The sequence below is a fragment of the Sarcophilus harrisii genome, chromosome 1, assembly GCF_902635505.1.
Source record: "Sarcophilus harrisii chromosome 1, mSarHar1.11, whole genome shotgun sequence".
Classification (NCBI taxonomy): domain Eukaryota; kingdom Metazoa; phylum Chordata; class Mammalia; order Dasyuromorphia; family Dasyuridae; genus Sarcophilus; species Sarcophilus harrisii.
This window is the reverse complement of record NC_045426.1, coordinates 60,228,604-60,246,046: the sequence shown is the minus strand read 5'-3', so window position 1 is coordinate 60,246,046 and position 17,443 is coordinate 60,228,604. Positions and strand designations below refer to the sequence as shown.

The window sequence follows — 17,443 nt, the reverse complement described above, 5'->3', positions numbered from 1 at the left end:
ATAAATTGGAAATAATCAACAGAGGGAATTAAGGAGAATCTAGAAAGGCTTCCTGTAGAAGGTAGAATTTTAACTGAGACTTAAGAAGCCAGCTGATAGATTGTAGATCACACATACTACCTAAAGATATTTAATGTAAAAAAAAATTTAAAACCAAGATGAATGAAATGGGGATGGTTTAACCTAAAGAAAAGACTACTTTGTGGGAGATGCGATAGAACTTTCTTCCAATATTTGAAAGGCTGTCTTACATAAGCAAAATTAGACTTGTTCTTTTTGTAGGAAAAAGAGGCAGATTTCAGATCAATGTAATGAAATTTTCTTTTCTAACAATTACCAATAATCAAAATAGTATAGCAAGCTTTTTTTTATTATGGGTCTTTCAAACAATGGCTGAAAAACACCTTGTTGATATAGATATATATAGTGTGTATATATCTACACACATATATATGCACATACATATACAAGGTATATACATGCATACACCTACATATGTGTGTGTGTGTGTGTGTGTGTGTGTGTATGTGTGTATTTATTTATTTATATTTATATAAGCTCCTTTTGGTCAGGGATTAGTTTCTCTTTTATATTTGTTTCCTCATTCTGTAACATAGTGCCTGGCACATAATAAGAATTTAATAAGTATTGATTGATTGATTGATGGAGGGAGGTCATAAAATATCTTTTAATACAAGGAGCTTTCACCCTCTGTTTGGGATATTTTGGTGGTGTAGACTGGCCTAGAGGCAAGGAATGACCTTTAGAAGATTCTACTGGCCCAGCTAGAATTTTATGTCTATTCCCAAGGAAGCCGAACTCTGTACTGATTGTGTTAATATTTACACAACTTCAGCTCCAGAATAATGGCTTATCCTGACAACTGCCTATATAAACAGCCTGATGGTTTAGCAAACAGGACTTTGGGAGAAGGGAAAGAAAAAGGATCATTAGGGTTGCTGAAGATGAACTGTGTGAGAGCCTGTTTCCTTGTATAATATCTGCCAGGTGGTCCCCAACATGTGGGTCTGTGACACAGGGAGAAACCCTTACACCAAATAAGTCAGAGACCATTTAAAATAGTGTACTTGAGTAAATACACTATTACTGGCCCACCACATTACCCTCCTACTCTCTACTGAGGCAATACCATTTTGAGAGTTCAAGGTCCTGTGAAATATCAAATTCACATTATCATTAATACTTGGCACATAGTAGGTGCTTAATACACGACATACCAAGTGATGCATTAGTTTTCTTGGGTTCTAGTTCTAACAACATTTATGTAAATGAGGTTTTGGCTCATGCCCTAGTGCAAGCTTTAGTCCTGGATGGAAACGGGTCTCATGGGCTACATGATCAGGGAAAGAGAAAAAATTTGAGGGGTGTGTGAGTAGAATGATCTCTGAGGTCTTTTCCCAATTTTTACATTTTATAATTTATTTATTTTCCTCCTATTCATGGCTGGAATATCACTCCAGAAAACTTAAAGAAAAAATACAATTTGGTTCATTGAAACTGTGATCTACTATAGCCACAGACTCTGGGGAGAGATTGATTTTGAGTGGAAAAGAAAATGACTTAATGGAACAGGGGAGGGCACTTAGGTTCTTAAATATAATTTGTCCTAAAAACAAATCTAATGAGCCTAAAACTCATAATCTCTCTTGAGAAATTAATTGATATGGACTTGGAGAGCTGTTTGTTTGGTCAGCTCCAACCTGATGAGCCAGAGCTGATATAAGAAAAAAATTGATGGAGTTTATGGATAGAAATATGGCCTACTGCCACCTAGCAGCACACTTATTATATATCTGATAAATGGCACTGCCCTAAGTTGGGGAATTTCCTAGTGTAAGGCATTCACAGAATACCTAAGAACCCCTTCTAGTTGCTGACAGGCATAGTTATCCTGCATTTATGGTCAGTATTTTGTGATGATCATGGGTGCAGCTCAAGTAGTACCATTTTTATGTATTTCTGTATTTGGAATAGTAAACCTCCATTTTAGTTTCAGGGACTTAAATGCTGGTTAATTAAAGATATTTCTTCCTTTACTGTCCTCCTAGGGTATGGTTTTAATGAGGATTTTTTTCCCTTTTGTTTTTAATTAGGTTGTAATGATCTTTCTCCTCCTTAAAGCTGATGGTGGTCGTCACATAACATTTTTGCATTTGTTGCTGAGTATTGTCACACAGTTGGGAACGATGGGCTTTGTTCTAAAATCGCTGGTGCTTTAATTCTCTCTCTGAGGTCCAGCAGACAGCCATGGTGCATGATTTTGCTCATATACCTTTATATGATTATTACATGCTTCATAGTTCACATTTCCAAGGTGCTTCAAGGCTTGCAATGCTTACTCATCACAACCCTGTGAGGTAGAAAATATAAGTTTTATCACTCTCATTTTAAGATGATAGGACAAACAAGGTATGGCAAAATCAAGGGCCTTGTCCATGATGCCATGATGAGCCGGAGTTCAAACTCATCTCTTCGTTCCAAATCCAAAAGTGTTCTGGATTTATGTTCAGTAAGAAGCTTATGCTCAGAATCAGAACTAGGACCAGAAAGGATTCAAAGGTCCACTGCTCTACTCCTTCTCTAAGTGAATAAACTCTAGGTGATGTTACCTGTTTTTTGTTTCTGATAAAACATTCCTTTGGGGGGAAGGAAGTTAAATAAAATTCAGCAAAAGCATTTAGTGGCAGGGAACATGAGGATATATTCTTGTGGCTTTCTGAAAAGACTAGGTGTCTAAGGTTCTTCCTAGGCTTCCAAACTGCTTTAAATATTCAGCTACAGAGCTGTGATTTGACCATGGGACCTCAGCTATTTGCTCTTTGGTGCTTTGCCCAAACCTTTATAACTCTCAGACCCAAACAGCTCCTTTCCACTTCTCAGACAGGATGCCCTAGCAAAGCAGTGATGCAGTAGCTTTATCCTCAATGATTTGTTTTTATATCAAATTGAATGTTGTAGATATCCAAGACTATAGGCTATAAAACTTGTTGTTGTTTTGGTTTTTTTTTTTAAATGTGGGAGAAAAAATGGGCCTAAAGTCAGAAGAATTGCATTCTAGGTCCTCGATATACCATTAATTGACCTTTAAAATGTCCCTTCATATGGACTTGACCTGGTTTTTCTCAACAATAAAGGTATCAGACATGATTTCCAAAGTTGCCTTTCTGGGTATATATTCTGATTCAATATCATGAATAAACAAAAGGCAGTTACCACACTTTAACTACTTCAGAGATACCAAATGCATTTGAGCCAGTAAGCTTGGTACAGGAAGGGAGGATCATTTGTAAACTGGAATATCTGGAATGATTGAGTCCTCCCCCTTGTTAGCACAAATGAATAGTCTTCCCCTGAAATGGGCTAAAATTAGTGTCCAGGAGGAATTTATCTGTCAACATTAATCTTCTCTTCATAGAATCCAGCTGTCAGAGCTGGAATAATTCTAGGCTAACCCCCTTCATTGAACTGATGAGATTAAGGTGCAGAAAAGGGAAGCCCTTTCTTACAGTTGAAAGGTACTAGTGTGTAGTAGAGCTGAAATTCCAAACTACCATGACTCCAAATCCAGTACTTTTTCCATTAAATAACCTTTAAGCCCTTCAAAATCATTCAGGCTAGCCTCTTCATTATAGATGAGGAAACTGGGGTGAAATTCACATAGCTACAACCATGATTTTTGAACTCTGATTTTTAAAAAAATTCTATTCTTCCTTCTTTTCATTAATACTATACTTCTTTATACCTTTCTTATTTGCTCACTCACTATTTCCTCCTTCCTTTTCTTTTTCCACTGGGTCATTTTTTTTCTTTCTTTATATATATCAATGTACTCAGGGATTCATAGTGTCAGATGTGAACTCGGTAGTTCCATCATGCTAACAAACTTTTTGCTTTTTCTGCTTGAGGACAACTTGGCCTGGAGGCTTCAAATCATCATGCTTGAGTTAACACAGTTGTCTGCTTCTGCCCAGTGGTCCAGAGTTAAACAATAGAGCAAAGGAAAGATAGGAAGAAAAATTAAGGAGCAATGAGGTTTTCATCTTATGTTTTGAGGAAGTGGAAATTCAAAGTGGTATAACAGATTGAAAACTCAGTCAGAAGAGACTAAACCTCTGGGCTGCTGCATGTATATTTTTAAAATATGGTATTACAAATCAGTGAACTGAAATGGTCCACCAAGAAGTGGAAAATTAAAGAGTGTTATGGAAATTGCATTGCCTGTAGAGTTGAGAAATTGCAAAATACAGGTTGCCTGCTGTTCAATTTTGTTGTTGGCAAGAATTCCTTAGATATTGTAGATAGATGGAATTGTGGAGTTGTAGGAAATTTGACAGAGAAGACTATTTGTGGTCTAGGAATAGTCATAGAATTCTAGAGTTGGAATGGCCATGCATTCCACTACATAAGTATGAATCCCACCTTTTCTCCCTTCTCCACCCAGCCCTGGCATCCCTGACAATGAACATATAGCTAAACATATTATTTAGTAACATATAACATATAGTAACAGCTAAACATATTATTTAGTAACATATAGTTACTAAAGTAACTTGTTTGATGTAGAACTCACAGCTTCTTCACCTATTGGTTTTCAGGCCACCCTAACTAAGGATAATAACTTGATGTATAATCTATGTTTTAGACTTACCCTGGGGTATTTGGGTCAATTTCCTCCAAAATAGTTAATTCATTTTGGTATTATGGATCCTTCTGTTGGTCTAAAACCTATGGATCACTTTTCAGAATAATGTTTTTAATTAATTGAAGGAAATGTTAAATTTCAATTGGAAGTTAGTGAAAATAAAGATGTAATTTTTTTTTTTGAGTTCACAGGATTCCTCCCCCCTACTCCCCCCCAATCAAATAATGGATGCTAGATAAACAACTCTTGCTCTAGCCTGGTACCAGTAAAGAAACAATACTTGAAGCATCTTCTAAATTCACTGAGAACTGCCCCTTTAGGAACCCAGATCTCATTTTACAATAACACTCTCAAGATGGATGTCCTTAAAGTAATCTCTTGAAGCTTAAACAGCATAATTCACTGCTCTTTCTTTGTACCTTTTTTGGTTGCTGCTTCCACCCCTTTGAAGATGTGAGTAAATCTTTTGCCAGTTCTGCCTAGGCTTCAACTCAAGGACAGTATCTTTGTGTTTTCTTCCCTCCTTCCTTTGGACAAACTACTACAAAGATTTTTCCATTCCAGGGCTGGAACTCAAACTCGGGCAGGGAAGGGCAAATGAAACAGGTGCTGAGACTGGTACTGACAATGATTGGAAATAGAGACAGAACCATCTGAATGAGTGGGCCTGGGACGTTAGAGTAGCTACACAGATATATGCATATTTTGAACAAAGAAAAAAAGCTTCTCTCTTGATCTTTTTAAATATACACATTTTTACACATCTGTAATCAGTGTGTGCATACTATCTTGTGTCCTGTTCTTTTAACTTGATATTTTATATGCAGCTTTCTATATATTAACATATCTACCACATTTATAATTTTCAACAGCTTTATTACCTCAGTTCCAAATTATTTTAAATAAAATTTTGATAACTATATCAATATTAATTGGCTTCCTTTGTAATCTACTGTATTTTTATTTTATGCATTTTAAAACATTAATCTGAAATGGGCTTTATAGAATTCAACAGACTACCCGAGGGGTCCATAACACAAAAATAGTTAAGAACCTCTGCCCTAGTATGTAATTTCATACAAGAATTTGCTTAGCACTGCCCTATTGTTAGCAATTTGGGTTGTTTCCAATTTCTTTTTTTTTTTTTTTGCTATTATAAATAGCACTGAGATGAACAACTTGGTACAAATTGCTTTTTGTTTTTCCTTTTGGGTTACTTTCTTGAGTTTCACTCCCAAAAATAGAATCAAAAGATATGAATAGTTTTATAGTTCTTGTTATGAATTGTCAGATTGAATCAAATTGTAGTGCTACCAGCAATATACAAATTTACCTTTCTCTTTTTATCCACTATTTCCTGCCCCATTTTCTCACCCCATCTTTAACCATCACCCAAAGCAGGATGTGGGAGAAAATAGGAGGATGATAAGCTGAATGGGAAGGATGAGAAGCAGTAGAAAAATATGACAGGGGGACAGTATAATGTTATACAATTACATTGTACCCTTTCAGCAGGTAAAGCTTATGGAATCTTCAGAATAATATTTGTAACTGCATAAATAAAATATGTAGGGGGGCACAAAAGAAATCAATTATATAGAAAGATGGTTTTCAAAATATGTTTTTAAAAAGTTCAAAGACCTCAGTTTAAGAAATACTATCCTAGATTATAAATTCTAAGAACTCCCTCTCCGCCCTCTTCCCCTAATACCTAGTTTTGTGGATTCCATATAATAATTGTTTCTTGAACTGAATTGAATTGAGTGCATGACCCTTCAGAGTCCTTTCTATGTGCCTAGGGTACAATATTAGGTGTCTTGCTTTGCAGATGCTCTAAAAATAGATTCTGTTAGCAAGATAGTATAGGCCGTTTTTGGAGCTTTTCCCAATGGCCTGGCATCATAAAAATATGTCCTGCTAACCTGATAGAAAATACATTACATGCTCCTTGTCCCTTCCAGGAAAACCCTTGATTGGAGGTATATGTTGACAAGGAATCATAATTTATATATGGGTAGAAAGGAGTGACAAATGTGTCGCTTCCCTTACTTTCTGGTGTCATTTGAGGGGAGGAGTATGCTTGGAAACATAAACCATCATTTTTGATTCCCCATATGCCTTCCAGAGCTGTAATTTAAATGTGAACATTTTTTCTAATTAAATTTTTTATTCACTTAATAAAAAATGTGAAATAGCCTAGGAAGATAATGAGGAGTGATGCTGGGCTCTGCATGATTTTAATCATGTACCTGAAGCAATTCTTGCCTTGTTATCACTCTCAGGGAACATCCTTTGTGTTTCTTCTAGATAGGGATTGATGGGCCAGAATCTGGGACTGGATAGAGAAAGAAAAATGACTGATGACCAAGTAGGAATAATAGTCAGAGATTTATGTGATCATATGTGGCTATGAGAGTGCTTTGTCTTTGGAAGCTGCTATAAAGGGTAGGGCCGGGCCTGGGTCTTTGCCATCAGACTCATTTTTCCAATGGTTGGACCCATGTTTATGCCATCAGAGGGGCTTCTTTTCCCTTCCAGACATGGTCATGTTAGCTCTCTTTTTCTCTCTGTTCTCATATTTTGTCCACAACTAGCCCTGAATTCACGACACTGTCGAGTAGTTGGTATCTAGAACAAAAGAAATTGTATTCTGTACTCTGTCCTAGCCAGCACACATCTGGACTCAGTTCTACTTGCCCCATTTTAGGAAGGAAATTAAAAAGATGGAGAACATCCACAGGATAGTGACTGGAATGGTGATAGGTTCTAGATCATACATACCACCTAAAGATTTTAAATGTAAAAGATTATCAAGTCCAGTTGAATGACATGGGGATGGTTTAGCCTAGAGAAAAGAATACTCAGTGGGAAATGTGATAGCTATTTTCAAGTATTTGAAAGGCTGTTTTATGCAAACAGAGTAAGATTTGTTCTCTTTGTAAGGAAAAATGAATGGAAGCTGAAAAGGGGGATTTTAAATCAATGTAAATCAAAATTTTATCCACAATTAACACTAACCAAAAGTGGAATGGGCAGCCTAGTAGATGACAGGCTTCCTATTATGACAGGTCTTTCAAGTAATGGCTAAATAATATCTTGTTAATAATTCTGTAGAGTGAAGGTATCAAACACAGTCCTTCCCAGTGTAATCTGGACCAGATTAAAATGTAATTGGAAAATACTTAGCAAAATGAAAATGTAATACAACATAAATAATGTTAACGTGTGTTTTTCTAAGTCAATATGTGGCCCCCCAGGGATTTTCACATATGCTTTAGTGGCATTTTTTACCACTGGTGTAGAGAGGATTCTTGTCAGGTATAGGGTGGGATGGATAGCCTCTGAGATTCTTCTGATTTGGAGAATCAAGATTATTGTCCCGATGTTGTAGAACCCAGGACTATATGTTTTGGGTTTTGGATGGTTCTTGCCATCTTTATTTTTCTCAACCTGACCCAAATACCTTGCATGCAAAGGGAAGGTGTAACCACTGGGTTCTATTCACTTTTTTTGCAGTGGAAAACTGTGTTAAAAGTAGATTAGCAGTAGGCTCTAGGAGTCAAGAAACCTGAGTTCCAATTTAAGACATGCCTTTCATTGGCATTATGATTTTGAACAAATAATATCACCAATTTGGATCTCAGCTTTCTCCTTTGTAAACCATGAGGGTTGGAGCAGATGACCCTAGGCCCCCTTTAGTTCTCACATGCTAGGATTATATAATTCCCATCTGGAAGATCAAACTATCTCTGTTATTTGTTGTTTATTAATGAGGGAAAGTTAAGCCTCTTTTCCCTAGCTACGAGTTTTGATCTGATTTTGTTATTTGTGACACTCTGGATGGCTTGAGCAGATTTGGCTGATCTTACTAGCTAGACAGGTGTGTCCTTTCTCCCTCAATGCTTCTTTCAAGCTTTTATAGGCCATCCACACATCATTCCAATAAACTAATCTTCAAAAACTAAATTGCTTTATAGAATCATAGAATCCCAGAATCAGAACATCAGCCAGCTTTGAATCCACCTAACTTTATTGTCAACCAGCCCCCAAAGATATATTTTTGATAATAATTAGTATTTTTCCTTACATTTATATAATAATAACAATAGATTTTATAACTGACTTTAGGGTTTGCAGAGCAAAGTTTAGAGCACTTTAAAATTTGTTTTACCACAACTTGCCAATCATTTCCTATCTTATAAGTGTCTGTGATAGGATTCAAACCCAGGGCTTCTGAATGCATGTCCATCCATCTTTATATTGTCTCTAATAACTCCTATTTATATGGCATTTTAAAATTTACAAACTTTTCCACATGGTAACCAGTAAGTCAACATAAATGTTATTCATCCCATTTTACAGATAAGAAAATGGAAGCTCAAATTAGTTGATTTGCTCAAGGTCATATAAAGAGTATATAAGCCAGGATTTAAACACAAACTTATTACTTCCAAATCTAATGTGCTTTTATCCATGACATACTGACTCTATACTGAGAGTTTTTGTTAAATACTTTATGAAATTCAGGTGTGTTTTGTAACATGGCTCTGATTTTAGGACTCTGGGCCCCTGTCAAAAAAAAAAAAAAAAAAAAAAGAGATTGCTTTGATATTACTTATTCTTGATGAACCCATGGTTGTTCCTATTTGCACTCTAAGCTTTTTCAAACCACTCATTTAATAATCTTTATTTTTTTTCCCAGGGATCTATGTCAAATTTATCAATCTAATTTAAAAATCTATTTTTCTAAATAATTATATTTGCCTGTAACTTGTACTCCTACTCCTCTCCTATTCTTCATGGGAGCATCTGAGGTCCATTTGAGGTGGTGTGGTATACTAGAAAGGGTATTGGATTTGAGAGCAAAGGATTTGGCTTTGAATCCCAGCTCTGCCATTTTTTATCATGTGATGGGCAAATCACATAATCTCTCTGTATACCTGTTTCTTCCTCTATAAAATGAGGTTTCACCCAATCCATACTAGATATATCCTCTGAAGTCCCCTGCCCTAAATCTGTAGTCATATGGACTCATTTGGGTTGTTATAAAAGCTATTGGTGCTTCCCAGGATGAAGGGAAGTAACATGGTCCCTAAAATCCTCCATACTTCTGCAATTCTAAAATTATCAGAATTAGTTTATAAATTACATCTGTAAGTTTTTCCATTATTGGATTTGGAGTGGTAGATATAATTTATCAGAAGAACTGAAGATGCTATTTTGCTATGATTTCCTAACTTAATTCACTCTTGACCATCTTTGTTTTAGAGAAAGTAAGGGATCTTCATGTATAGAGATCTGGATCTGGAATCAAGGTCCTGAATTCAAATCCCACATCAGATATTTAATACCTCAATGCAATTTACTTCAATTTCTCTTGTCTGCAATATAGGAATACTTCACAGGCTTGTTTTGAGGATCAAATGAGATAATATATGCCAAGTGCTAGCCCAATGTTAGTGCTAGCTATTATTATAATCATTATTATTCTCCTTAGTCTGAATGTCCTTCTACTCAACAGAAAAGTGAAAAGTTAAATAGATAGTACAGGGTAAAGAGTTCTAGATCTAGATCCAATTTTGGAGATGATCCAGAACAGTCTTGTGACACCTACAATTAGGAATGTAGTCTCTAGGGGTATATTCTAAGTCCTTTTTCAGCTTTAAATTTATGTATACTATATATTAGAAAATCTTTAACAGGAAACTTGTTAGGAGATAAATGAACAGTGATAACAATGATAACCTATAGATCAAACCTGAAAGTTTGAAAACTCTATATGCTCTATGTGGACACATTTTTTCCAAATTAAAATTTATAGCTGTCTTTTGGTTTTTCCATTGCCTACATTTCCCCCATATTCTTCTACCTTTCCTCTCCCAGGGAGTCATCCCATTTAACAACAACAACAACAACAAATATATTTATATATGTATGCATGTGTATATATATATATATATATATATATATATATATATATATATATATTAAAGAAAAGAAAAAGAGAAAGGAGAGGTTAAAAAAATCATTATAACTAAACAATATTTAGAGAGCAAAAAAACCCTAAAATATATGCAGTGTTTTATATCTGTGAACTTCTTGCCTCTGCAAAGTAGCAAAAAAAAGGAGAAAAAAAACAAGCCTGATCTTAAACAAGAGGTTTAAGTTTTTTTAGAGCTCTTGTTTGAGATCAGGCTTGTTGTTGTTGTTTTTTTTTTTTCCTAATGTTGCAATATTCATAAGTGATTGTTTTGTAGTGGTAGTCGTTAATCTTTCTATTTACATTGTTATAGCTGTTGTACACAGTGGATTTTGGCTTTACTTATTTCACAGTACATCAGTTCACATAAATCTTCCACGCTTCTCTGCATTCATCAAGTTCATCATCATTTCTCACAGAAATATGTAGTTCTACTAATGTTCACAATTTGTTTAATCAAGTGGACACATTTTTAAGGGTTTCACTATATACCTTCCAATGATGATACTCTGCTCTTAAATTTATTTTTAAATGTAAAATGATTTCAAAAGATATACTCACATGAGAAGAGTATGGTGTTTTTGCTTCCAGACAGTTTTGGAGTCTTTGCTACAGAGAGCAGTTCAAGTATAATGTATCTCCCTCTTAGGTCTAGAAAAGCTTCAGTGTCAATGTGATTCCTCCATATGACCTCACTTCCATAAGCCAAAATACTCTGTTCCCTCTGTAGCTTAATAATTCTTTGCCATTATCATCTCTGTATTTTTACTGTGTTTCCTACTCCTTTCTGTTTTTCCAAGTCTTATCCATTCTTCCAGCCCCAGTCCTTCACAAAGTCCTTTCTCATAATTCCATTCTTAACAGATCTCAGAATCTAAGTAGGAGAAACATTCTTCAAAGTTATCTAATCTGGATTTTGAACAAGAATCCCTTCACATCCCCAATAAGTTGTTCTCTAGCCTCATTATTACCTCCCTAAGGAAGCCTGTTCCCTTTTAGGAAAATTAATATTAGGAGTCTTTTCTTAATAATAGGCTAAATCTGCCTTACCATGACTTCTACTCTTAGCTTCTATTTCTAACCCTGAGTCAAGTAAAAGCAGTTTTATTCCTAAGATGGCCCTACTTAAAAGACTGCTACAATAACCCCCTAAATTTTCTGTACAGTAAAGATCTCCTTTTTGTTCAACTAATGTTTCATCTCAAGGCTCCTTACCATGGTAGTTGCTTTCTTATAAACATTCTTATCCATGTCTTTCCCTAAAGTGTGATTGACACCCAGGACCAGACATAGTCTTCCAGATATAGTGTGACTGAGATCAGAGTACAATAAGACCATCACCTCCTTATCCTGGATTCTGTGCCTTACTTTAGGGCAACCTAAGATGGCATTAACTTGGCCATTTTTTTATTTTAGTGAGGGCAGGGTTGCTTGTCATTTCACATGATTGATTTATTGCTCCTGAAATCCACTAAACCCCCTAGATATTTGACGAGAGTGTAGAAGCCTAAAGAAGTATCTTATTGGTGATAGCAGTGCTCCTCATAACTATCCCACAAGACTGATGTAATGATCCCATAAGGATGTGAAAGCTCCTTGAAGAGTATAAAGCATCTTTACAAATGTAGAAGATTGTCATTCATTTGTTCAGCAAACATTTTATGAAGCTTCTTCTAGGTATAATGCTCTCTATTAGGGAGTAGACCAGCATTCCCTCCTTTGAGGGAGTTTATGTGCCTGGTGATATCTTAGATTACTATCCCCTCCTCTCACTAGGAGGTGGCAACAAAGAAGAAACTGTTCATATTCCTGATGAAGCACATATTCTTGTGCTCAGAGTTAGAACATGGATCTTCCGCCCCTGGAGCCTCCACAATAAACTGGATAATGGGAATGCTGATATTCAGCCTAAAGCATGTTATACTATACTAAAGCATGGAAAAGCATGGAAACAAGACAGAAGTCTCTTTTTTTGAATGAATTCTTCTTAGTTACTAACATTTGGACGTGGAGAGTAATTAGCAGAGGGGTATAGGAGAAATGCCATTAAAAAAAAACACCTTTTTTAAAAAAATCTTTTTAAAATTTCATCAGTTAATTAGAGATTATTGCTTCCTGGATTCACTGTGAACAATCATGGTTTGATTCCATTAGCTGGAAGATCCAATTATTAGAAACCTGTGAAAAACCATTTGGAGAAAACACACCTTAAGTTGACCTTACAGAGAAGTGGGTTGAGCTATGAATTTGGAGACTTGGTTCAACACTTCTTATCTGGGTTATTGGACAAATCATTTAAACTTTCTTACTATAGCTCTGTAAAATGGGGAAGCAGATTTGCACTACTTATTTTATGAGGATTGTTGTGAGGAATGCATCTGGTAAACCTTGAAACCCCACATATCTGATGGTTTCATTGCTGAATTTTTTTTTGTTCATTGAAAATCTTGGGGCAGCTAGGTGGCACAGTGGATAGAGCAACAGCCCTGAAGTCAGGAGGACCAGAGTTCAAATCTGGTCTCAGACACTTAATACTTCCTAGCTATGTGACCCTGGGCAAGTCACTTAACCCCAAATTGCCTCAGCAAAAAAAGAAAAGAAAATCTTGCATGACATAAGAATCATGGTTCAAGGGTAAATTTCCATTGACTAGGATCATAGATAGGAGGTGCATAGAATGGAAGATTTGGCCAAAAGACTAATAACCTTTGAACATCTATCCCCTGGGAGGAGAATTGGTTTATGGAAGTGTATTAGGAGGGTGAGCTGTTTTTTTTTTTTTTCTTTCTAATTGCCTTTCCCCATAAAGTAAGGAAGAAAACTGTGTTTATGCATACACATACAGAGAGGTGTATTTGTATAGTTTTGGATAGTAGTAAATGAAATTTTATTAAAATGAGAATAAAATTCATGGTAAATATGGTGACATTTATTATTTCTTTAAATTGTCATGAAGACCTCAAGCCTAATGGAAAATAGAAAAGTCCTTAGTGAATTTTCACTAATACAAAAGAAAGCATAATATTTAACTTGAGATACCTATGGGTAGCCAGAAGGAGATCAGAGAAGAGGGCCAGTGAGATCATAGCTACCAGAAAAATATGGAGAGAATCATGACTTATTCAGCAGAGGAGTCCCTGCGATGAATTTAGGGATATAGGAGGAGAATGAAGGGGATCAATAATCAATAATCCTGAGAACTGTTGCCCTTCAGAACTGGCCCCAGATTACTGCAAGTTCTAACCCTTCCTCAGTTCAATGAGAGTCCCTGAGTCTCATTCCATACCTAATAGTCCATCCGGCATTATCAATGAGAACTGGAACCAAGGGTTTTGTAGGTAAGGATGGAGTTTTCCTTAGGCTTGTCTGATTGGTTTCTTAGCTCTGATGTCACAGGCTGCCAATTAGTGAGGTTACATGGATCATGGAATGTTCCAGTTTGGAAGGTTCCAAGCATAGAAGACTTCAGAAAAGGGAAGGGGTATATTTATAGCAGAGACAACCAGAGGGTTTGGGGGGGCTATCACAGACATCTCTGTCCTGGCAGGCATAATAATGCCAAGCAGTGGCCAGCTTTGTTTCATACCAAGGTATCATATTTAATTATATCAAGGGTTCCCAATTTTTTTCCAGAGGGAGAATATACTATTCATCTCCCTTGTCTTAAAGTCATGGGGAGGGGGATAATGGTTACCAACTCTCTTAATCGAGGATGGCCTCCTGGGGTCTGGGAAGCTCCTTGACCTTGGTCTTGATTTATTCTTTTGCAATAACAACGTATTCTCCAAAGGCCAGTGACCAAGTTTTTAGAAGAGGTAGCCACCTGCCATCATTTGACTTGTGGTGTGACATTTCTCAATTACCCTGGGGCCAGAAGCAGTAAGCTCCATTTTTAAATGGCCATTTTTAGTTCCCTGGTCTATTTTCACCAAAGTGACTCCACAACTGTGAAAGAAAGTAGTGGGAAGATGTGGTTTGCGTTTCTGGACTTTCCTCACCACCCGATTGTCCTTTAAAAAATTGTTCTTTATGCTGCCACTCCCACAGTTCCACTGGGCCTTCAAAGATGCTGCCTTAAGCTCTCTAGGCAGTAGAAAGACAGTCCTTCAAAGTGTTTTGTTACAGGGAGGAAGAGACAGTCCCTGTATTGCTAAGATATCCTGGGGAGTTTTTCCCCCCTGGCCCTTCCTTGATGGAGAAATAAGTCATGTTCTGGGAAAAGGCTCTTCCATTGCCCCTTTTGAAATAATTCCACTTTAATTAGATTCAGCTTATCCATTCATGATGTTTAGAAGACTTAAAAGGACTCAGTTTTTCACTAAATTTGCAAGAGTATTTGTGAAGAAAACCACAGGAACAAGACAACACAAGGAAATGAATCACTGAGGCTGGAATTTCAGCCGTTCATTTGGGAGATATTTTTGGGGCAGGGGACTTTGTTGGAATCCTTCCAAGCACACCATATAGGTCACCACTAGTATAATCTCTAGTAAAGCTGGTGCTGATCTAGTCTGTATCCCTGCCTCTCTGGGCAGGATAATTATAAAGGTATTTCTGGTATTTCCTCCTTTACTCACATTCATTAATAATGGCCTATGGTAGGGGGTGGGGCAAAGTGAACTCCCAGGTATGTTGCTCAGGTGGTACCCTAGAGAATATGGATGCAATCATTGGAGATTCCAGAAAAGAATATCAGGGAGCAGAGCTTACCACAAATCTGATTAAAATCCCCTCTCCATAATTGCTAACCACATTTCACTACCAACTTGCCTGTCTCAGGCGGAGGCAGCAGCTGACATGTGGAATGCTGAATATGGAAATGAGCAAGAATCTAAAAATAGTTTCTTGCTTTGAAACAGTCATTGTTGATAGTTTTGTATTTTTTACACACACACACACACACACACACACACACACCAATTTTGAATTTTCCAGTGCTGGATAATTGAAAAGACCCCTGAATGGACTACCACTGCTACAAAGGCAGGATGGAGGGATAAATCTTATCTCCCTCTGCACACTGAGGAGCCCTCAGCAAAAAAAAGAAAGTAGGCAAAGATTATCTTTGGAACCCATTCAGTGCCTTCTTTACTGAACAGTTAACCCCCATTACCTAGTGCCCTGATGCTATCTCTGCATTCTCTCTAACAAAACCTGTTCTCAAGAAATTTATTTATCCTGCAGTATAAATGACTAATGTTAGCTTTAAGTATTACTCAGCCCCAGGGTATTTACTTTTTAATGGGGAGTCAAAATATAAGTTAAAAGAAATGAAACTCCAGGGGTGGAACTGTAGACATTATTCTGGAAGCAGAACAGGCTTTTGAGGGGACTGCAGCCTTTCTCGGGGCCCCTATAAAATTACAGTGTGCAGGCAATCATCTATTCTACCTGCAGTTAAAGTAGACTTAATTAGTCTGCAGGAATTGGGTGCCATGAATATCTGTGCTCAAGAGGGAGTGACAGCAGAGCTGTGGTCAAGGCCACTGTGTTTGTGTTGATGTGAGGATTGAAGGAATCCAAAGAGTATCACACTCGTGTTTTGGGTTTTTTCTCCTCCTCTTTCCTACCTTACTCCTTTCTGCTTCCTTTCTATATGGGTTACTTAGGGTGCACTAAAGCCCTGACTTGGGAGAGATTTCCTAAAAGATGGATGGCCCATCTTAATTTGGTACATGGGACCCGCTCCAATGCAGAGAAAAATCTCATGAGAAGTTTGTTTTGTTTTGTTTAGTTTTTAAATGGTGTTAACAAAATGCCTCCTTTTTTTTTTTTAAGTTCAATTAAAGTATGGTTTTTATGTTCATTTTTTTAAAAGCTCTGAATAGTCTCAGCCAAAAACATTCAAAGTAATTGGACAGGATACACTGGCCTGAGCTAGGACACAAGTGAGTATGATTCATATAATTATACACTTTAAGGAATGTAAGAACTGGAAGGGACCATAGAGAACATTAGTATAGAGATGGGGAAACTGAAGCCAAGAGAGGTGGGCTTGGGTCACAGTTTGTGTGGGAGAATCAGAACTATAAGGCAGGTCTATTTATCCCCAGTCCTTACAACCTAGCAGTCTCTTCTCTAAGGAACTGGTCAGTCCTGGACTCTGGCTTGGGACTGAGGGAGGATCTCTGAGGAGCAAGAGCATCAGAGTCTTCAGGTTGCCCCCTGCAGGTGGGACTCTGCCAGCACAGAAAAGGGGGAAATGATCAAAACTGAGAAAACCTCAAGTGAAATTAAGACAAGTAGAAGAAGAATGTGGAGGGAGATGGGGGTGGGGAGAGGCTCTTATCTTCACTAAAGCATTGCAGATCTGAGGAGGTTAAAGCAGGACAGGGAGGAAGGAGATCAGAACAGTGGAGAAGTGGGGGGGGGGGAGAGAATATGTGAATTTGGTACTATGTACAATGAAGAACAAGCAGAGATTCTTGGGAAGGAAAGCAGCACTTTGACAGTGGTATCTTAAGAAAATTAATCTGATGGCAGCATAAGAGTAATCAGAATTGCTAGTATTTTTTAGAGTCTTTGAGCCTCACAGTAACTCCCCTTTATTACAGATGAATAAAACTGAGGCTGAGAGAAGTTAATTTGACTAGGATCACATAGCTAGTAAATGGCTGAGACAGAATTTGAACTCAGGTCTTCCTGACAACTCATTGCCAAGCATGCAAGATAGGTTTGGTGTGAAAAGAGTTCAAGAGATTATACATGACACATTGTTATAATAATTTAGAAATCAGGGATGAGGATCTGGACTATTTTTGAATGGCCTCCTCTTCTGAATTAGCCATTCCTTTGCCTCT

General features: G+C 37.0%; 1 protein-coding gene across 6 annotated transcripts in view; it reads left to right on the top strand.

Annotated features, from left to right (window-relative positions):
- The window catches only part of IQSEC1 (IQ motif and Sec7 domain ArfGEF 1), a 741,922-nt gene that overhangs the window by 640,087 nt on the left and 84,392 nt on the right, over positions 1 to 17,443 (top strand). The window lies entirely within an intron of this gene.